The sequence below is a fragment of the Mesocricetus auratus genome, unplaced genomic scaffold (assembly GCF_017639785.1).
Source record: "Mesocricetus auratus isolate SY011 unplaced genomic scaffold, BCM_Maur_2.0 Super-Scaffold_100125, whole genome shotgun sequence".
NCBI lineage: Eukaryota > Metazoa > Chordata > Mammalia > Rodentia > Cricetidae > Mesocricetus > Mesocricetus auratus.
Genome location: NW_024429248.1, coordinates 8,557 through 32,470, shown reverse-complemented (window position 1 = coordinate 32,470; position 23,914 = coordinate 8,557). Strand labels below are relative to the sequence as shown.

Here is a 23,914-nt window from a genome sequence, read left to right as displayed (position 1 = left end):
TCTTTTCATTACCTTTTCTGTTTCAAATAGTGAGACGCCTCACAAAATGGTTTTTCTTATCACTAAGCAATTATTTGATTTCTGCAATTGAAGAGTTCTTGAGCAAAACTGGTGCATTCTCAACAGCTTGATTGCATTTTCTTTGTACCATATAAAGTTCATCACAGGAAGTTAGAAGTGAATCATTTTCGAGCCCCGTCCCAGCTTCAGGAACCTGTTTCTTCTTGACCTTTTCCTTCTATAAAAGTTCAGAAAATAACATCGCCTGTGTCTTTGTATAGTATCGTCTGAATACTTGAGTGAACTAGAATTCTTGAATAAAGACATGGTAGGGTTTGTGAGAACACACATGGTTTTACATTAGAAAGGTCAAAGTGAGGTGGGATGTAATAAAAATAGTAACACGAGTGAGCGGGGACGAGTGTGACAGCCGACGCCAGCACCCCCGAGTGACACCAGTTCCTAAAATGACTGGAGAGCATAAAGGCAGGGCTAGCGGAGTGTGTCATGTCACTGCTGGATCTTCTTAAGGATGAGAACTCATATTAAAAGCACTTATCTTCTGCAATAAAAAGTTCATCTTCCTTTACTGTGAACTGCATTCATGACACATTCTTGAAATGATGTGAGACAGACAGACATTCTGAACAAAGCAAGTCCTGTTAATACATTCTGAACAAAGCAAGTCCTGTCAATACATGATCTCTTTTAAAAGGAAGGTGTGCTAGAGTAACTGCTGTCACAGTCCCCGTTAAGTCCATGGAGCTTAGGATTCAGACCCAGATCATGGGTGGGGGCTCAGTTCATCTCTGTGTGTGTTTTACCCTTTTTCTTTTCTTTTAGGAAATTTGAAATACTGCCTCGTGGTTCTTAATCAGCCTTTGGACACACGCTTTCGTCATCTTTGGGAAAAAGGTAATCTTAACTAGCATTTAATTGTCTTTGCTACTGAATAACATGACTTGCACCCAGTTACGTACACCCCACCAAAAAAACAAGTAAACAAACAAATCTGAATAGGAAAACACAACACACACAATCCATAAAAGACAAAAAAGCAGAAACTATAATATATAAAAAAATGACCAATGAGACAAAAACATCCCAAACAAAGCAATATGAGACAAAATGTCTACAGAAATCCCATGGAGTTCGTTTTGTGTTAGCCTTCTACTGATGGACACAGTAGTGTGATTAATATACCCTGTGAGATTCTGTTGGTGAAAGTTTGTTTTTCCTTTGTGATCAGATGCCAGTTGAAGATAGCTTCTTGGTTAGGAATGGAAGCTTCTGTCTACTTACCTCTCTCAGTGCTGGGACCCCATCTGGCTCAAATACAAGCCCTGTACATGCTTTCTTTTCTTTTCAATTTTAAAAGATTAAAATAAAATTGCATTATTTCTCCCCTTTATTTTCTTACCTTCAACCTCTCCTAAGCTAACTTCCTCTCAAATTCATGGCTTCTTTTTTCTTTATGATTACATATTGAGTCTCAGCCCTCTCTAGTGGACACTGTACTTCCCTCAGGCCAATGCCACAACCTTTACCAAGGCAATGACCCCTTATGTTAGATCCCAGTCCAGTCGCCTGGCCTGGCTTCCTTCTGAAAATCTTAAAGGGTATCCACTAAGCTTCTTCTGTCCAAGTGCATTTTCCTCTCAGACTTTCTCTACCCAAGGGTTCTCAAGGGCTCTGGCGGATAAGTCTGGACCATGTCTCAGAGAAACTTCCCTGGGAACTGCCTCACACCCTGTGCTCTGTCTCTCAGTCAGGACCTTCAGCCTCAGCAGGAGGAGGGCAGGCAGCAGTGCTTCCTCTTCAGTTGAGATGCACACAGCTAGACTCTTGAAGTTTCGGTCTCTGAGTTGTTTGCATCAGAACCTGATACTGCATGTTGCTTGTGGTGGACTGTCAAAGAGAGGTCTCTGTTACTTATGCCTTTTTACTCATGCATGCCTGTATCATGTCATCTGTCTGTTTCTCATTGTATGTTATTCCTTTTGTGTGTCTTTGTGTTTCTGACTATCCAATGGAAGTGATTACTTAATACAGGTAATGGCATAGCATTCAGAGTCATTATTGTTTCCATTCAACTACCTATTCCAAATAGTACTTTACACCTAACTGCTACCAAATCATGGTTCTGTACCATAGTTCTGCAATGTTATATTAATTTAGTACAACTTAAAACATGTTAAATCCATAGTCTAAGAATCAGTATCTCAATAAAAGTTGTACTTAGCAACTTTTATTCAAGACTGTCTTTTTTTTAGCGAACAAAGGTGTTTTTAGGGAGGCTGATTTGTTTGTTTAGGGATGAAAAGGATGATATCAGTCAGGAAAGAAATGACTTAACACAGTTGACCTCTGACCTCCACATGTGTACTGTGACATTTGTCCTCTACATCTAATGAGCAAATAAGCAATTAATTGTCACTGTAGAGGCAATCACTTTACTCCAGGAACAAGTTCCCTGATGGATTATACAGTACCAAATGGGCAGACCAACCATATGTACATGTAGGCATTAAGTACAAAAGAATCAGGATATAAATATAGTATACTCATGTACACGTAAAATTCTCAAAAATTAAAAGCATAATACAGCATTTTAAAGGAAAATGAATTCAAAAAGTGCATTGTATTTCAGAGGTTACTATTAAGAAAGTGAAAAGACAACCCACATACAGAAAGCATTATTTGCTAGCTTTGTGTCTGAGTGAGAGTGTCTTAGTTCCTCTTCTGTTGCTGTGAGCCAGGCAATTTAGAGAAAAAAGAGTTTATTGGAGACTCACAGTTTCAGAAGGGAAGTTCATCACAGTGATGGCAGGAAGCATGGGGGCAGGCAGGTAGACATGGAGCTGGAGCGATCAAAGATAGTTAAGAGCTCACATCCTGAGAGAGGGGGGAGGGAGGGCGGGTGGGGGCAGAGAGAGAGAGATCTGGAATGGTGTGGCCTTTTGAAACCTGAGAGCCCACACCCAGTTCTACAGCTCCACCAAGAAGGGCATACCTAAGTAGTCTGGAGACCTAGTATTTAAATTATGAGCAAAGGGGACCATTTCATTCAAACTGCCAGAGATGGACACATGCCTAGAACATATGAAGAAGTCTTAGAGTTGAATAATGAAAGCAAGAAGTGACCCAATTAAAAAAAAACTAGACAAAGGATCTGAATAGTCATTTTCTATGGAAAGTATGCAAACACCCAACATGCACATGCCTATGATAAAATGCTCACCCACCTGGAAGTCTGAATGACAATGAGATACCCTTTGATACTTACCAAATTGTGTTGAGAACGAGAGTTGGGGATGGTTAAAAAATTACAGCTAGGATACACTGCCGATAAGTATGTCAGTGGTGGTGTAACTTTGAAGACCACTCAGAGTTGTCACTTGTCCTATTTCTACTCTAAGACTCAAGCACAAGAGAAGTGAGAGTACGTGTTCACATGAACGTCCTTAGAATATTCAATTTCAGTGACAGAATGAGGCACTGGTATGTTATAAAATTGATGAACCTTGAACATAGTGGTCTAAATGAGGGGATTCGGGCACAAAAGACAACATCTTACAACTCAACTAAAATTAAATGCCCCTGAACTGGGTTTGTGGAACCCATTCCCTGTGGTGGGACACCTTTCTCAGCCTTGATAGGGAGAGGGGGGACTTGGTCCTGCCTCAACTTGGTACACCAGACTTTGTTGACTACCCAAAGAAGGCCTTACCCCTATGAGGAGTGGTTGGGGGTAGGAGGGGGGAATGGGGGGCAGGAGAAGTGGTAAGAGGAGGAACTGGGAATGGTATGTAAAATGAAAAATAATTTTTAAAATAAAAACATTAAATGCCCAAACTGCCAAATTTACAGAAATGGGAAATATATTCATGCACACTCAGTACTATGAGGTAAAAGTTACAGAGTTATTTGAAGTTACTCTCATGTTGATAAAATGTTCCCAAATCAATATTATTGTTGTTGCACAACATTGGGAATTTACTAAAAATATGGATCACGTGCCTAAGTGTGTTGTTTTGTGTATATGAATTGTATTTCAGTAGGGTGCTCATAAAACATCAATCAGTAGTAAAGCATGGTCTACTCTCCACTAGTCTTTCATAACAATGAGGTGCCCGCTTCCTTAGGAGATTTCACATAGCAAGATGTGAAGACGCTGTTTTCATTTTTGGAAATATTCGTGCAGCAAGTTTTTCAAATCTACCGTGTCGTTATAGCATAGAACTTTGGATTCAGTTGGTGTGAAGTAGTGATCACAAATCCATATTTCTATCAGATTTGTTTGCTGAGTCATTTATTTATGTGTTCATTCATTCATTAAACTAGACTGTTTTGGTATACTTTAAGACTCAGTACTTTAGAATTTATGAGAACAACATTTTTTTATAATTATATTTGAAGCACAACTCTTACTGGCTGCTATGATAAGCCCTTGACAGGTTTAGATTGTAGCTCAGCTTAAATTCCATAGAACACAAGATGTTATCTGTCTTGTACATCACAGAAAATAACATTTGTAATGTTATATTTGAAATGTCTTTCTTTTTCTAAATACTTTCTTCATTCCATCTGCATATAAAGGTTGGTGTTTCAGTGACAGATATTACTTCCTGCCTGGTGGTCAAATCTTGGTTTTCTTTAACATTTACAGTAAGCAATTACTTCTTTGTGAATATTCCTTGGAACACTAGAAATTCTAGTGCTGCATGAAATAAAATACTTGGCACAGAAGATTAAGCTTTTTTCTTTTTCATAGCATGATAGATTTATGAAGCTAGGTAGAAATGACTGTCGTTTCTGTCTTTGTGTACTTTACCATTCTTAATATTTATTGTTTTAATTATCAGATCAAAGAGTGACTTTAGTTTATTTTAATTAGAACATTCTTGTTTGATTTTTTTTTACTAAGGGTAAGCTTTCTGTGGAAGAGTGTGAAAGGCAATCATTATGAGCATTAAAATCTTTTTTTTGTTTTGTTTTTGTTTTTCGAGACAGGGTTTCTCTGTATTGTCTTTCCTGGAACTCGCTTTGCAGACCAGGCTGGCCTCGAACTCACAGAGATCCACCTGCCTCTGCCTCCCGAGTGCTGGGATTAAAGGCGTGTGCCACCAACGCCCGGCCGAGCATTAAAATCTTAATTAAAGAAACTGTATTCTGAGGAAATTTATCTTCTTGATTTAAACAAGCAAGCAAAAATGTTTCAAGTAAAGGAAATATCCTTAGGAGCCTGCCACTACAAAATCCTTAAGCCTCTTGTCTAATGTTATGTTGTGAATTAGTGATCATTCAAAATGCTTATTAAATTACTAAATAAATGAGCTATGGATCTAACGGATCTGGGATTACTTACCTTGTAGGGATTTGCAGTCTATGCAGTCAGTCCATAAGGATTTACACAGCACTTGGAACTTTATCAGTGAATTGGCCAGGATTATGGAAAGGGAGTTTGAGAGGGAGGAAAGGAAGGCTCCACCCTTAAGCATTTATAATCTGTAATGCAAATGGGACCCAGCATACTCATGTATGCCATCAGTGTTGTATAATAGTGCCTGTGGACTCAGAATTCTAAGGGGGACTTTGGGAAGGGACACCTGTGTGGATACACACATGTCAAGCGTCCATTCAAAGGTAGGATTGCCATCTCTGATAATGAATTGAAAGGAAATCAAAAGTGATGTTTCAAAATGCAAAAAGAAAGAAAGAAAAACAAAAACACACCACTAAGATTAAGAGTTCTTTATTTTATTATGCTGTGTTGAAGGGACCAGCTGTTATATACTAAAGTTAGGAATCCTGACTGATGCTGCCCACAATAGTGCCCTGTCTTGCCTTTTGTGTTATAAAGGAAATTTCACCTTAGTTTTTGGTTGATATCACAAGTTTGGGGACTTGTTTGTAAGACCAGAAAAGCCTATAAGTCAAAAAGCAACCAAAGTACATAAAGAGTATTTTATAATATTAAAGTATGTATTCCCCTAGAATTAAGAAGTCTGTTTTACGGTGAGGCAGAAATACAACGAGAATCTAATAAAATACTATAACTCTGAGGATACTAGAAACAGCCCACAGCCTCAGTGTTGTCTTCCACATTTGAGCATAGAACAGCTTTGAGTCGTAACAGCCTGAGTAAATTCTATTTGAAGTGTCTGCTCTTAGCCCAAACTTCATTGTCTCTTTCTGTGAGTACAGAGGTAACGTGGAAGAGCGTGTGTAGCCTTTGTTGTTATCTGCTGAAAACACGTTTGTTTGGTGTGCCCTTGCCTTGTGCAGTGTGCTGGTTCCTTCATGTGTACCGAGCTGCCAGCAGGTTTCTGTGTGCGCTAATGCAAGTGGCTTCAGCTGACTCCATCAGGAAGTGCATAAAACTGACTCTTAGATTTAGCATTTTTTCTATTTCTTTATGTGTGTGTGTGTGTGTGTGTGTGACACGTCCTCATGGCAGTGCATGTGGAGATCAGAGGACACCTGAATAGTTCCCTCCTTTCACCATGTGAGTTTCTGAGATCAGACTTAGACTGTCAGACATGCTGGTTACTATCCTCACCACCAAGCCATCTTGTCAGCATGGTACAGCCAGACCAGTTTTTTATCTACTTTTTTTAAAAAAATATTTATTTTTAGAAACACTCTTATTTACATGTCTGTCCCCCCATTCCCCCGCCCTCCTGTCCTCCCATGCTTCCCACCATCCCTCCAACCCACCCACCACCCACTCCCCAGCAATAGTGAGACCCTTCACATGGGATCATCAAAGTCTATCACATCGTTTGTGGGAGGGCACAGGCCTTCCTTTCCGTATTTGGGATTCAGTAGTATCCCTCCATTGGGAATGGGCTCTCTCAAGTCCATTGATGCCTAGGAATAAACCCTGGCTCCACTGTTAGAGGTTCCGTAGACTGCCTTGGCCTCCTAACTGGTACCTGTATTCAGAGGGCATGGTTTGGTCCACTGCTGGTTCCCCCTATTTACAGCTAGGGTCTGCGTGCTCTCATTAGGTCAGGCCAACTGTTTCTGCGGGTATCTCCAGTTCTTTCTTGGTACATTTGGTCTTCTCTCCTCCCTCTCTGCAACTGGATTCCAGGAGTATGGCTCAGTGGTTAGCTGTGGGTGCCTGTTTCTGCTACGATCAGCTACTGTGTCAAGGCTCTAGGAATGGTAACCAAGGCAGTCATCAATCTTCTTATAGGGGAAGGGCATCAAGGACAGCCTCTCCACCACTGTCTAGATTCTAGTTGGAGTTATCCCTGTGGATCCCCTAACATGTGCTCTGTGCCTGACCTCTCTCCAGACCTGTAGTGGCTGCCTTTATCAAGGCATTTCCTTTCTTGCCCTCCTCTGTTCCTCCCCTGTCTCAGTCTTCCTGATCCCTCATGTCCTCCTCCCCCTTCCTCTTCTCCCCTTCTCTTTTTCCTACCTCCCCTCTCTCTTCCTCCGTGCTCCCAATTTGCTCAGGAGTTCTTGTTCCTTTACCTTCTTTGGGGAATCATGCATTTTTCTCTTAGAGTCCTCCTTGTTTCCTAGTTTCTCTGGTGGTATGGATTGTAGGCTGGTAATCCTTTACTCTATGTCTAATACCATAAATGAGTGAGTGCATACTATGCTCATCTTTCTGTGACTGGGTTACCTCACTCAGGATGGTTTCTTCCAGTTCCGTCCATTTGCCTGCATATTTCAAGATTTCATTGATTCTTCCACTGAGTAATACTCCATTGTGTAAATGTACCACATTTTCTCTATCCACTCTTCAGTTGAGGGGCATCTAGGTTGCTTCCAGGTTCTCTCTATTACAAAGAACGCAGCTATGAATATAGTTGAACATATGTCCTTGTTGTATGAATGTGTATCCCTTGAATATATGCCCATGACTGGAATTACTGGATCTTTAGGAAGACTGATTCCCATATTCCTGAGAAACCACCATACTGATTTCCAAAGTGGTCACACAAGGTTGCACTCCCATCAGCAATGGAGGAGTATTCTCCTTTCTCCACATCATTTCCAGCATAGACTGTCATTGGTGTTTTTTTTAATTTAAATTTAAATTAGAAACAAGGTTGCTCCCCTACTCCCACGACGCCCTCCCTCCAACCCCCCTAATATCCCCTCCTTTCCCCAGGGAGGGTGAGGCCCTCCATGGTGGTGTCCATAGTCTGTCATTTAATCCAGGGCAGGGCCTAGACCCTCCCCCGAGACTCCAGGGTGAGAGTGCATCTGTAATTGTTGGATGGGCACCCAAATCCATTTGTATACCCAGGATAAATACTGATCTACTACCCAAGGTCATTGGTGTTTTTTTTTTATTTTAGTTACTATGTCCGGTATAAGATGGTATCTCAGAGTTGTTTTGATTTGCATTTCCCTGATGGCTAAGAATGTTGAACACTTTCTTAATGGCCCAATTGGATTTAACAGATATTTATAGAACATTCTATCCAAACATAAAAGAATATACCTTCTTCTTGTTGCCACATGGAACCTTCTCTAAAATGTACCAAATACTCGGCAGCATAGCAAACCTAAATAGATACAAAAAAATAGGAATAACCCCCTGTATTTTATCTCACCACCATGCTTTAAAGTTAGAATTCAACAACAACTCAAATTGCGGAAACCATACAAACTCATAAAAATTGAACAATATGCAATTTCACCATTCCTGGGTCAAGAAAGAAATCAAAATTGTTTTTTAATTCCTTACATATATATTGTATGGACATCACTTTGTCCCTCCCTTTGTGTACTTCACGTTGTGAGGAAGAAGTGATTCATTATCCCTCTTTTTTTCCTCCTTATCCCTTTAGCTCTGATAGAAAATACCAACCATTGTAATTTATCCCCGACTGCTATGGGTAAATTCTTTAAGGTATACCTGAAATACATATATTTCTTAAAATGTGTTTGTTAACTATATAAGTTGACAGGTAGATGTATGCCTTGTTGACAGTAATTTGAAAATCAAAGTAATTGTCCTATTTCTGTGAAGAGACTCCATGAACAAGGAGACTCTCGTAAGAGAAAGCATTTCATTGAGGGGTCGCTTACGGTTTCCGAGGTGTAGTCCATTTTCATCATGGTAGGGAGCATGGTAGCGCACACAGTGCTGGAGCAGTAGCCAAGAGCTACATCCTGATCTACAGGCAGAGAGAGAAAGAACTGGGGGGGGGGCGCTAGACAGAAGCAGAAGTGACCGTTACAGAAAGCCATAACTCAGAACAAGTGACTTGTTGGGTACCCAGTTTCAGCTTATTAAGAGCAACCCAGCTCCTGTACCTAGGACTTCGGGGACATTGCAGAAGAGAGCTAGTTCCTACAGTTATTTTCCAACCTCTACATAAGTGCCATGGCATGAGTGCCCCTCCCATCCATATACATAAATTTTTATAATACAGATACACTGCCTGTATGGAAATTAAGTATATATAGACATCAGGTAACAGAGTTTTTTATTCTTAATGATAAAAACTATTATAATTAAATAAGATAAAGCAAATTTTATCAAAATTGGGACATCTAGGGAGATGCCTCATTAGGTTTGGTACATGTTGTGTAAGTGTTGGGACTTTGGATTCCCGTAATTCATGTAAAAGCCACATATAGCAGCCAGTGCTAGAGAGATAGAGACAGGTGGATCTCTGGAGCTAGCTGGCCAGTATAAGTAATTCAAATGAATTCCAAACATAGAAAAGGATGATGAATTCACCTCAATTGTGCAGCTGCAAGTTAATGCTACGTGAGATACTATTTTCCTGAGATTATCCTGACAGACATGGAGAACGAGTGACCACTGCTGGCAGCTCAGGAGACAGGCTCATCTGATAGCTGTTGGCAGATGCAAATGATTGTTCTTTTTCCATGGGCTTCTTTTATCATGAAAACTGGTCTTCCATTTTATAGTTCCAAATGCCATGATTCTCTGACTTAATTGAAATGTGAGTCAGTACATGGGAAAAACATACACATGTATCTGCATTTGTGTATAGACACATGTGTACAGACATGGACATTCACTGTGGCTTCTTGATAGTGAGAGAATATTGGAAAAACAAAGTAATGCCTATGTGTTATTGAATAGCGCCATGCATGTAATAAAAACTATGTCATGGGATATTGTGTCATTTTGAAGACATAATATAGGGTTATTAGTGAGGTATTGTTTATGGAAAAATAAGATACAGAAACATTTTGTTTGGTTTATTAAAGGCACTAAAACATAAGTCTCTATGAGTAGGTTAGTGTGTACATGCAAACATTTATGTCTATATGTAATCAGGGGCAGCATACATCTTAGTCATTTCCTTGGAAAAGGTTGAATGGAAAATGAACAGTTTGTGAACATAGATAAGAGAGAGAGCAAGAAAAGAGTGAATGTGTAACATATTCAAACGCACTTAGAGTGTGAACAGATTCATAAATGCTTTGAGACATTTACAGAAACTACTGAAAATAATCAGGCATTGCTGCTCACAGAGATGACTTGTAGCTAAACTAATCAGAAAACACACAGGTCACTTCCTTCTGATCAATGACACACCCATATTATTGATTTTCTAAACATGTGTCTGAAACTCAGGTACACTCAGTTTCACATAGCAAACACTACTAGGCATTAAAGCCACAGAGAATCCAACACAGTAATAGTATGTGATTTCAACAACCCACTTTCACCACAGTTCAGGTGAAATAAACAGAAAAAAACCACTAAAACAGTAGTGTTAAATGACATCATGGGCCAAAATGCACCTAATATTGGCTACAGAATATTTCACTAGGGCAATCTAGAATATGCATTCTTCTCGGCAGCCCATAGAAATTCCTCTAAATATGTCCCATGTCAGGACATAAAGCTATTCTTAATGAATTTAAGAAAATCAAAATAAGTCTATGTATTTTAATCTGGCTGCAACAGAATAAAACTTAAAATCATTAGCAAAAGAAACTCCAGCAGATTCCTTTTTTTGTTAATCACATAATTTCTCTGGATCAGGAGTCCAGAGAATTTCACCACACGTAGTCATGTCTGGTGGCCTATAACAAAGAATTAGTCAAGATGTTGGCTCCAGCTTAGGCCAGTAAGGGTTTACTCAGGGCAGAATTGTGATCGCATACATGCTGCCAGGAGAATCTCTTTGTCCCTAGAGACACTCACCCGTCTTCACAACAGCTTAGACACTCACCCGTCTTCACAACAGCTTAGACACTCACCTGTCTTCACAACAGCTGAGACACTCACCCATCTTCACAACAGCCTAGACACTCACCCGTCTTCACAACAGCTTAGACACTCACCCTTCTTCACAACAGCTTAGACACTCACCCTTCTTCACAACAGCTTAGACACTCACCCGTCTTCACAACAGCTTAGACACTCACCCGTCTTCACAACAGCTTAGACACTCACCCGTCTTCACAACAGCCTGAGTGTCTTGCCCTAGAGTTAGTGATCCAAGAGACGTGTGAGAAAGGTTCTCCCGTGTCTTTCATGCCTGGCTTCAGAAGTTACATACGTTAGAATATTTGTTAGAATTGAGTCACTAAGTGGAGCCCACTTAAAGGGAAGTGAGCCTCTGCCTTTCAAAGCTTCAAAAGTAGGCATCAAGCGATTTTCAGGTATATTTGAAACTGCAACCTAGAAAATATAAGTAAAATGTAGTTAAGATTATATGATAGTCTGTTACATCCAGTGTCTTCTGAAAACCTTACAAATGACTCGTGATTTTTGTGTTGTTCTGTGTATCATTGACTTCTGTTCCATTGGTGCCATTGCTGGTGGAGAACTTGGAAGGGTAGTGCATTGACTCCTAGCTCTGCAGGCTGCCATCATTATAAACTGTGATCTCGGTGCCAGTGTTTCCTTTGTTTTCTTCTTATGCGTCTATGGCGGGTATCCAGTGAATGCCATAATTTGCTTTCCTCCCCCACTTCTCAAAATGACTTATTGATTGAAATGGTGAAGTGATTGTCCTAGTCCAGGTTTGTCACTAGGATATTCTAATTTCAGATTACCAAATGGCACAAGTATTCTTGTTGTCATCTGTGGTGTATAGCTATTATTCTTGCTGGTCCAGCAGTTTCCTCCTTTGGGTATAGTTTCTTACTGTTTTCATAATGAGTACTTCACTTTGTGAGGAAGAAGTGGTTCATTATCCCTCTGTTGTTCCCCCTTATCCCTTTAACTCTGATAGAAAATACCAACCTCTGTAGTTTAGCGCTGACTGCTATGGTGGTGAATTCTTTAAGGTATACCTGAATGTCATTCTCTGGCTACTGTAATTGCCTCCAGGATGGGCACATGACCTGAACAATCTTTATTTTTGTTTTTCTTTGGTTATCTGTCTGTCTATCATCTACCTACCTATCTGTTTTATCTCTCTTATCTGTCTATCTTATCTATCTATCTATGTATCTATCTATGTATCTATGTATGTATCTATGGATCTATCTATGTATCTATCTATCTATCTATCTATCTATCTATCTATCTATCTATCAGACTTTTCAGGGTTACCTGAAAGTCACTATATAGTGCAGACCAGCCTTGAATATGAATTAGTCCTCCTGCTCAGCCGGCTATGTTCTGGGATTACCAGCCAAGATAGCTCAATCAGTCTTCCTTGGATTATATTTTTAAACAGAAGGTATCCACATCAACTTCTTTCTGGCATTATCTCCACATTGGAAAACTGACAGAGACTTCTTCCTTACAACTGTCGTTGGTGCTTGCAGAGGCTGAGGCAGAAAGTCGTGAAACTATTAAAGGAAATTTGTAAAAAAATCTGCCTACATTGCCTAAGGTATTTCAAGTTAGAATTCTTTTCTAGCCCATTAAAATTTAAAATATAATTTCAGCCTCTTGGTATATTGTCTCCACTGTGAAATCTTTACACAGAAATCACAGCAACCATGAAAACTGATAGGATTTTTGTTTTTGCGGTTTTATTTGTAACCAACCATTTTTCTTTCCTTTTATGAAAAAATATTTTCTAATTATAAAAACAGGTAACATATGCAAGAGTTGATGAATGAATGAACAGTGGGAGCTGGGAGAGAGGAAGACTGTACAGAAGAATAAAATATAAAAAAAGGAGCTCATCGGTATAAACCCGAGAGGAAACTTTTCTAGCTAGATAACAGAATGTAGACATAAAATCCACTAGCATGGGACCTAAGCATTTTAAATGGAAAATACACGTGTAGTCAGAGATGCCATGCTGCTTGTAGATGGTACACAGATGACCGGAACTCAGCTTATAAGTAGTGAAGGGGTAGAGCAGGAAAATGCCAACACTGGACGACATCTTTCTCCATCTTCCTTCTTCTTACATTTTCTTCTATTGTATCTTTAGCATCCTGACTGCAGTTTTCCCTCCTTCCTCTCCTCCCAGTTCCTCCATTTCACCTCCACTGTGCTCCCCCGTAAGGTTCCACTCCTCTCCAGAGAAAGGCAGGCCTCCTGGGGATCCAACCCTGTGTCTTACATTCGCTTTTCATCCTTATGAAGATGCTCTTCTCTGTGGTTTCCAAGAGCATGAGTCACCATCATTGTAAAATTATTAGGATTCAAAATTAGTGTTCAGGAAAGTGTGTAAGACTTTGGAACTGCATAGCGGTTCATATAGCGGTTCATATCCTGGAAAGAAGTATCGTTTTGGAATAGGAAACACTGAAGTTTCAGTGATGACAGAAAGATGAAGTCATGAACAATTCATTTTGTATACGGGGCATTGGTTGCAGTACGCTTCATGCCACTAACGGGGTTTGCTCAGGAGAATAGTCGATTTAGATTTAAATTTTATTGGTAATATTTAGTTGTAGTTTACCAAAATTTCAATAACTACGCATTACTGAAAAGGTGCCTTTCATTTTACTTGCTTTGATTTCTTTTTTGAGCATTTTGATACTATACATGTATTTTTAAGGTTTTGTCTCTATACTTTGTTTATTTGAAATGAATATAAATGATGCCATGATTTGAATATTGCTTTTTATGTATTCATTGTTAACATGTAGAATTCTGATTAATTTTTCTCTGTAGGTGAATAAACCCTGATTTGAAAAGTGATTCTCATTCTATAATGAATAATGAACTCTTATGAGAGTTGTTATTTAGGTAAAATCTTCAGCTCTTTAAAGATTTTACATGTTTAAGCACACATGAACCATTTAAAGTATAATTTTATTTTGGTGAAATTTTTACAAAAATGTATTAATCTACCAAAAACGATTTTCTAAGGAAATGAGTTTATCCAGCATGCATAATGTTTTTAATGTATTTATGTTATAATATAGGCAGGACAAATCATTTAATTTTAATTCTTCTCTACTATTTATTTATATTAAATATATTTTGATTATACACTTGATTTTGAAAAGTCCCCTTGGTCTGTTTTGTCTCTAGTATTACTCAAGGGGCTCTCCTTCTCAGAAAACATATTCAATAGAATAATTTGAACATCTAGTTAATGGCATTAGAATGAATCATACATACTTAACTCAGTTATCTGCTTAACATATATATTAGCCATGGTAAATAGATGACACACAGGTTGCTATCTGATGGCTTCTGGTGAATTTATATGTGTTTTTCCCAGACCCTAAGGCTCACTCGTAACTTTGGTATTCTCTGATAAGACCGGCATTTATTGGTGAGTGTTGACATTGCTGCTATCCACAATATTCATGACCACTGCTCACGGGTCACAGAGTTATGGCATCATAAATAAGGACACAGAGAGGAAAGAAGATAGTGCCCATGGTTTATCTTCATGCATTTTTAGCTATCAACTAAATCACTGCTGTCAGAGGAAAGTGGAATTTAATGGTCATCCTTAACAAGTTGAGAAGAAAATCTGTGCAGTTTTACTTTTTCCATGTTGTATTTTGTGGTTACATCACATTTGGTTCATAATAATGATGATTCAGTAATGACGTTATATCATTGAAGCTTGAAGACTGAGCATGGGAGAGTTGTTTATTTCATCCTTCCACGCTGCTAACAGTTTGACAAGGGTGAGAGACTGATGCTGTGGAGAGGCTGCGTTTGATGCTTTCAGTGACGGGATGGAGGTAAATTGTAAACATCTCCAGTCTAATTCAGACCCTGGCAGGTAATGTGTGTTCCTTGCAGAGTGTTTATTGGATCTCTGTCCAGTTTCATTCCACGTACATGTGTTGAGGACGAGAAATGCAAACAGATAGGATTATGCCAAGTATATATTTTATTCAGTACCTCTCTTAGTAAAAGTACCTCATATTTTAAAAAAGTGTATTACTTTAATTTTGTTTTCCTTGGAAAATCCTCATCTTTCAAGATGCATCAAATGTGAGACATGTCAGAATTCCTTGAACAGATACAGCAGAAGATTGTGCCCTCTCAGATGAGGCAGGCTTGTCTCGCTGGCTGCCAGGCCTTCCCTCTGCTCAGGAGCATGCCCTCCCTCCCACCTGCCATGTGTACATGAAGAGCATCCCTCATGGCTGATTCCCCACTGTTCCTTAGACTGTGTCTTTTGCACATGGAAAGTAAATCAACACTGACGTTTGGTTATAAAGAGATTCAGTGATGTCTTCTAACATGTTTAGATGGAATAAATCTGTAACTGCCTCAATCTGGCTAATTCACGAGGCCATACTACTGTGGGCAAGATGACTGTTTAGAGGTTGTTTTTTAAGGAAGTAGAACTTTATCTACTAGAAATGAAATCAATCCCAAGAAAGTCCACAGAATTCAGTTATACTTGGAATTTGTGTGTCTGCTAACAAGTTTCCTTGTGTTACCTGTGCAGCTGGAGTACAAAGGAAAAAAAAGATACTCAGCACAAACTGGCAAATTTATTGATAGTGATTCATGTTTGATCCTGCTAATAACATCTGAAATATAATAGAAGTTTAAACTCAAGCACAATAGAAATATTTTCCTTTTCGGTAGAGTAAGGTATAAACTTGTAGTCACTGCTTAGAGGTATTGAATTGATCTTAGATGAATACAATGAGGAATGATCATCTGACCTTTGATGGCTAGTGTAAAGATGGTAAGCATGTTCATGTGGCTGCTGGGCCTTGCGTGGGCAGCTGCATGACGGGCTTTGATGAGTCCATTGTCCTTCTCAAGGGCTGCACAGGGCATTGCTGAAATATATTAATGCTGTGTGTTCTTGACAAAGAAATTATTTGAGTAAAGCTTTTTTGTGAGTTGAAAGAGCTTTATTATTGTTTAAGACTGTAAAGAATATTTAGCCATCACTGCTTTAATCGGAGTAGACATAACTAGTATTAGCTCTACACTAATAGCTGAGACAATTGTGCTCCCATGGAACCTCTAGTTTATTGATGGGAAATGGAAGAGTTGGTGGTCATTAAAAAGAACCATGGTGCCAGGCGTTGGTGGTGCACGCCTTTAATCCCAGCACTCGGGGGCAGAGGCAGGCGGATCTCTGTGAGGTTGAGACCAGCCTAGTCTACTGAGCAAGTTCTAGGCCAGGGTCCAAAACAATACACAGAAATCCTGTCTTGAAAAACTAAAACAAAGACAAAAGAAAAAAGCCATAGGAGCATATCTAGAGGCAGTAAAGGTGATCAGAGTTTGCTTTCTGAAGAGATCACAATTAAGTGAGTCTTTACAATGGATGAATCTGGCCATACATGTTTAGAAAACAAGACTTCACTTATGTCCCTAATTCTTACCATGAATTCATGGGAGCAAAGGCCTTGAAACGACCTGCAAGATTTGTTGTATCCGAGAAACAAAAGGCATAAGAGAGCTCTAGAGATTTGAATGAGAAATGCCCTTATAGGTTTATATATGTGCATGCTTCATCTTCAGTTTATGAACTATTTGGAGGCGTTAAGAGGTGTGACCTTGCTGGACTAGATATGGTCTTGTTGGAGGAGGTATATGACTGAGGGGGACCTTTGAGGTTTCAAATGCCCACGCCAGGCCCAAGTTCTCTGCTCACTGTCTGCCTCAGAATGTAAAGCTCTCAGGCATTTCTCCAGGAGCATGCCTGCTGCCATGTGCCCCATTGTGATGGTAATGAGCTAACCCTCTGAAATTGTGAGCCAGCCTCCACTTAAATGTTTTCTTTATAAGAGTTGACTTGGGTCTCTGTGGGTTTCTCCAGCCTGGTCTTGACCCCTTTCTTTGCTCATCACTCCTTCTGAAACAGCTGACCTGAACAAGGGGTGAGCCCATGGACCCCACCCAGACTGATAGCTGGGAAACCAGCATAGGACTGATCCAGACCCCCCTGAATGAGGATGTCAGTTTGGAGGTCTGGTTAATACACGGGGCCTCTGGTAGTAGATCAGCATTTATCCCTAGTGTACGAATGGACTTTGGGAGTCCACTCCACATAGAGGGTTACTCTCTCAGCCTAGACACATGGGGGAGGGTCTAGGCCCTCCTCCATATGATATGTCAGACTTTGAGGATCCCTCATGGAAGGCCTCATCCTCCCTGGGGAGCAGAAAGGGTATGGGATAAGGGGTTGGTGGGAGGCAGGGGAGGAGGGGAAGGAGAAGGAACTGGAATTGACATGTAAAAGAAGATTGTTTCCAATTTAAATTTAAAAAAGGAGTTTCCTTGGTCATGGAGTCTCTTCACAGCAATATAACAGTAGCAGAGACAATAGTAAATAATGCGGATATGTGGTTCTTAGACATATCATAGAAAGAAGAAAGCCTCTTTGCATGTACTTAGCTCAAGTCATATGTAGTGTTTTTTTAAACTGTTTAAAGCCTTTATATGTGCACACAGTTACTTTCCCAGTTAAATCCCAAGTTCGACCTATAATTCTCAGAGTTCACTCCAGTGTTACTGCTTGACTGTTTTCATTGATGAAGGTTATGAAAGATTGTTTGTCCAAAATGGCAAACCTACTATTATTTACTGAGGAAAGCCTTGAAAAATTTGTACACTCACATTTGTGTAGAAGCAGCAATCGTACCACCTTGTATTGGGTGAGGATCCTGACTGTGACAGTTCAGTGTCACAGATGACTGGGGACTTATAATGTCTGCCCTCTGCCATTTGGTTCTGAAATTGTTCTGTAGGCTGGCTCATTTAACTCTTAGACCGAGAAGTAGGTGTTCCCATGAGTCCATGTGACAGATGAGGACATTGAGGTGAAGAGAAGTTAAAGGAGTGGCTCAATGTCACACAGCAACACAGTGGACACATGGCAGATCTGAGATTCCACCCTGGTTTATAAGACTCTTCTCCAAATAAAATGGTTAGGCCTTTAGTAAATAATTTCCTCTAGGTTTTTAACTAATCAAATGAGTGTTTATTATACATATGCCAGAGTTTTACCTGAAAAACAGCTTCAAGGCTATCCTTAAATGTTCTATTGAAAAATATGCATACGGTGTACTGTGATTTACAGAGCTGCATCTAGGGAGTTATGGCTGCACTGTATCCCAATGCTCTTCCAAGCTTCTCGGGCAAGCTTTGAGTATTTCACAACAAAACATGAAGCTAGGTGTAAGTGTTTTAGAATGCCAGTTCTAAAGTGAATGCATCTTTGTAGTTCCATTTTGGTAGAAGCTTGTATAACACGAGTTTTAATTGGTCTTAATAATAAAAACCTGTAGCCAGATATCAGGGCAGATACTGAAAGATCAGGGAGAGAGAGAAAAGATCAAGCCACAGCCAACTCTTAACATTGCTAGCTCCTCAGCTGGAAGAGACAGAGTTCCTTTGTCCTCCTGCCTTATGTTCCTCTCTCCGCCCAGCCATGTCTCTTGCTGTCTGTCTCTGAAGACCTCCAGACCTCTGGATAACTAGTAGCTAGTTTGCTCTCTATTCTTCTGGCAAACTTTGTTTGTTAGAGTATAAACAAGTTATTACCAGAAGTATGTCCCTTTGTATTTTATTCTTTGAAGATTTCATGTGTGTATACAATGTATCTTTGCTTGAAAACTTAGTAATTGTAGTGTATAAAGGAGTCTAGTGATCTAGTTTTTATTATTCTTCACTAGTTTTAGGCACTTAACAAAGCTGAGTAGACAAACTGTAAGACTGTCAACTTTTCTGATCCACTGTTCTTTTTCAAGTGGTGAAGTACTGCCAGGCGTAAGTCTTTGCATTCTGTCATGTTTAAAATTGCAGTGGTTAAAATTGCAGTGCTTGGGGTCCAGTGTCTTTAGCATTAATATGTGCATCCAAAAAGCAGGTATAGAAAGCAAATCCTTCAGATTATCTCAGTATCCCAGTTAATGGTGTACATAAAAGAGAATCCTGAATCCTAACTTTAAGGTGAATGCAAGACTTTCATGAACACAATTGTATGTAACATTTTTAATTAAGGTGCAATTATAAAAGATAATATATTTCAAGTAATAGCTAAAGATTTATTAGTAGCTGCTGATACTGTCAGGTTTCCCTAAAGTATTACAAACACACACACACACACACACACACACACACACACACACACACACACACGATGTGTGTGTAGTGTTTGTTTTGGAGCAACATAGTGCATATTATTCATGTGTCTTACTGATAACTAATTTTGACTTCTAAAATCTTAGCATGTGAGTAGTTGTTGCCTGTTTATTAATTTGTCTTGACTTCAATTAAACTGTACAGCTTTATGGAAAGGCAATGTTGAACAAAGCAGGTTTTTTATTCAGTTTGGTTTTTTGCATTTATATGTAAATATGGCTGTTAATTTTTTCTTTTTTACTAAAAGTTGCTTACAAATGTCATTCTCATATTTATACCATTATTCTTTAAAAAGTATATCTTTGTAAGTTATTAGGTTCCTTTAAATGGACAAAAGTGCTGAGGGAGTTTCCATTCTTATCTGTACATACGGGCCATCTGTCTTTAGCTGCTAACTGGAGTTATTATTGCTTCACACACACTTTTTCCCACCCGATTGTTTGTAGGCAAAATCATACAGTTTTTAACCATAAAAGAGACGCGATTCTAAAACTGTATTCCTAAGCCTTGTATAGTTAGGCTTCTCATTAGCAAGGCACACCTCAGCGTCTCCCCTTGAAAGATGCTGGAGGGCCTCATCTGGCATGCGCGGATTGCGCCAGATGCCCAGCAAAGACGTGCTCACAGATGGGATTCCGTGTGTTTTAGATATTCTGATCAAATGTGTCCCCAGTCTTTCATTCTGCCTTTACTGATGGAAACACTGCCTCATCTCTGAAGCTCTCTCTTTCCTTCTGCCTCGTTCTTCGTAATGCCTTCAGACCAACCGATCCCTTCTCTCCTCTCTGAATGTCCTCCGTTCCCTACTGTGTGTCACTGTTTCAGTCTCATAGACTGTTGCGCGTCCCACGGTGGTTTCCTTCCTGCTGCCTTTCATCTGCCATACCATGTAACACTTCTGATCGACTTGACACCAAACTAGACACATGTGGGAAGAGGGCGAGGCATTGCTCCATTGGATTAGCCTGTGGACATGGCTGTGGGGTATGCCAACTTACTTGCCGATTGACATCTCCTATCATAGTACTTACTGCGACGCTTCAGTCACATTGAATTTCATTTTCCTTATACTCAGTTTCTCATCCAGGCTGACTGCCCCCGCCTCAGCCATCTCCCGTGCGTGTGTTCGTTGCTGTCCTGGGCACTTCTTCCTAAGTGTCCCCTCCACACTCTGGCCACTCTCTCTTCCCTTACACACTTTACTCAGTTTCCAAGTCCATTCTCTTTCATTGATGGGTTGACTCTTTTCCCAACAAAGCCCAGCTTCTTTTCATAAGATCTGTTTCATGTCTGCAGGGTGTGTTAATTGCTAAATGATGTGGAAGGCCCAGCCAGCCACTGCCATCCCCGGCCAGGTAGGTCTACTCCATCTAAGAATGGTAGCTGAATGTTGAGTCGATTGAGCCAGCAAGCAGTGTTTCTTGTGGTCTCAGCTTCAGTTACAAATTCTAGGTTCCTGTCTTAGCTTCCTTGATGGTAGACTGAAACCTTTAAGCCAGTTAACCCCCCCCCAACTGTGTTGATTTTGGTCAGGGTCTTCATCAAAGCGACAGAGAGCAAACTACAGTAGACTGCTTGTGGCATGTGACATCTCCCTCGCCAGCAGTCATCGTTCCCTCTTTAGGACTTTCAGAAGTGGCAGTAGTTGATGTCACGGGACTCTTGCTCTAGCCTCCCCTTTCTCTCTCTGTGTTTGTAATCTCCGTTGGAAGAATTCAGAGGACACACAGAACATAAGGTGATGTAGGTAAGGTTCATTGCAGAGTAAAGTGCAGCATTCCCAAAGGATGACAGTGGGCAAAGGCACTGCTTCCTCCCCATCTGCACTTTAGGTGGGTTTGATACTCTTTCTAAAGTTTTTGCAAAGATAGCCTTCCTTTCCAGGTGATCGGCAGGGAACAATGTTGCATGAAGTACCCAACTTCATAGTAATAGTAATGGTTGTCCTATTAATAACAGTAATCCTATAAAGTTTCAGGCTTCAGGACCAAGACTCAGGTAGCTATCAGTGAAAGACTTCCCAGGTTGTAAGGAAGTCACTATTTCATCCTAGGGCTAGAGATAGGACTCTGGTCTCATTCTTCTCACCAGTAATTGGAATCCTGCATTTGCTGTCCTTGGCTTTACACTTCACTGATTATCAATGAGGGTCCAGGCCTAATGTCCTTCAGGTTTGCTAATACCTAAAAAGCATCCTAAGAGTTGATGCTATAAATTGGGTCCTAAGTTATGCTTTTCTAGTATTATCTCATGAATTCCTTGTGGATTATTTATGAGTATATTTAAAATGGATGAACAGCTTCTGTGTGCGATGTCATTTCAGAACAATATACCCAGTGATTACCATTCTCTTTTCTTAACAACATAAAATATATGGTGTATACTCGTAGTATCAGACCAGCTATCTAGGCTTTATTATAATGTACCTTCCTCTGTCTTCACCTCATAGTATATTTGATTCTATTATCATAACAGTTAATAGGCTTTTCACTGCTTATAAATGTGAACCAAAAGGGTGAGGTCCTAAGCCTCCTCCCACTTGGCCGTTACTATTATTCTTGTCTGTGTCCATATGCTTTTCATCATCATCTTACCCCGCGTCTTCTGCAGATGAATGCGTGTTGGTCTCCAGAAACAGGACAGAGGGAAGTTCTGACGTTTATTAAACCCGTTTCAGAAGGATTTTTTAACAAGTAGAGCAGTTAAACACAGAAACAAAGCTTCAGGATAATGTGTCATCAGTGTAAGAGGAAGGAAAGGATATGAGAAGTAAGAATTAGCTCCCAGGAAAGCCAGATAAAAGAAAAGAATGAAAAGAGAGAATACAGAAAGAGGTACGAAAATGGTTCTCCACAGCAGTGTTGGGTAAGAAGCACAGCCCTGGGGCAATAGGAACTAAGTTATGACAAGGAGGAGATGCATGCTGAAAACTTTAAAGGAGAAGAAAAATCCAGGGCTGATGTTCCAGTTCCAAGGCTAAATGATGTAGCTAGTTTTTCTAGGAATGTTTCAGAAAAAACATGCTATGACTTGTGCAAAGATGTTAACATTAGAGGAGAAAAATGAGTTAAAAGCCTTAATGATTGTTACTAGAAGTAACTCTAGGGAAAATTATATATATATATATATATATGTATGTATGCATGTATGTATGTATGTTTTGTTTTTAAGACTGTGTGATTGCTATTCCCATGCTTCTCATGGCCATCTGTTGGTTTATTTTATTTCACATTGCTGGAGGCTCATAGTTAGATGCTGTTTGTGGGATCACAGGGATGCTTGGAAAAGATGAGCAATGATAAACTTCTAGACTTGCAGTCATGCCTGTCCTGGGGGGCTGTGCTGTTTGTATAATGTAGCAGTCAGCCAAATGTGGCCATGTAAACTTAGATTAGTTAACCTAGTCACATCTTGAGATTAAGTCTTTATCCCTCCTAATTATCTTGCTGGTGCTTAGTGCTTTGGTGCTTTGATGGGGGTTTACAGTTTGGACAGCATAAGTTATTGAATATTTTCATCATCACAAATGTGTAATATAAAATTTATCATGAGAAGAAATTATAAGTTTTGTAAATAACATTAAGTAGAAAAATTACTTTTGTGAATAAAATAAAATCAGGGTACTTTTAGTGTACAAATTGTTGCTACCGTGAATGTCAGAGGTGTTTGTGAAGAGATGTATCCCAGTTGCAGTAAATTCACTGACAGAATGGTGAAATTGTTCTTTCTTCCTGTTCAGAATTGTTGGAGTTTTGTTATTATTTTTTTCTCCAGACAGCATTCTAAGATTTCTAAGAGCTTGCTGACACACTCTGAATATGCATATGCATCCCCAGGCCTCCTCTTTTCCCCTTATGAACAGAATTTCAGGCATAAGAAAAACAAAAATCTATAAAGTCTTTTGCCGTCTCTATAGGTAGTGAATTGTTTTCTATAATTGCATATTTTGAAATTTTACATGTATTTGTACAGTGCTCCCCTTGCCCAATGTTGAGATTCTCCCATAGCCTGCGGTGTCAAGGTCCTTATTCAAAACACTGCATCATCTCCAAACAGATATTAAGTCTGCTTCATTCAATAGACCTCAGTATTCATCAGCCTGAAGCATGTTCAAACCTTTTCCAGTAACCTGAATCCTGACATTGTTTTATAATTGGATGGTGAAAAACATTCTGCACCTAATAATGAAACAGGGTTTTTACATCTGCACATTACCAGACATTGTCAAACCACAGGGGTGCCATTATAAAGCTGCCAGACACCATGCGTACCTGGGCACAAGTGCATCTGTGCATGTGTCTGTAGGACCTTAGAAAAAAAGAGAGTCTCAATCGAGTATTCTCACAGAACTGAAGTTGGAAGGACATGACCTGCAATATGGTCACTTGGGTATCGTTTAAGTTATTTGTGAAGCAAATATTGATCCTTAAGAATGAATGCCTGCAGTCCCAT

General features: G+C 39.7%; 1 long non-coding RNA gene across 3 annotated transcripts in view; it reads left to right on the top strand.

Moving 5' to 3' along the window:
• Positions 1–21,250, top strand: part of LOC121136441 — a 30,908-nt gene extending 9,658 nt beyond the window's left edge. Inside the window, exons 3-4 of one of the 3 annotated variants that reach the window (XR_005873509.1) lie at positions 844–915; positions 20,759–21,250. This is a non-coding gene — a long non-coding RNA (uncharacterized LOC121136441). Of the gene's footprint in view, positions 1–843; positions 916–1,249; positions 1,569–1,768; positions 2,064–20,758 lie in introns of those variants that run through there. The other 2 variants (XR_005873508.1, XR_005873507.1) reach the window with 2 other exon arrangements.
• Positions 21,251–23,914: the final 2,664 nt, after the last annotated feature.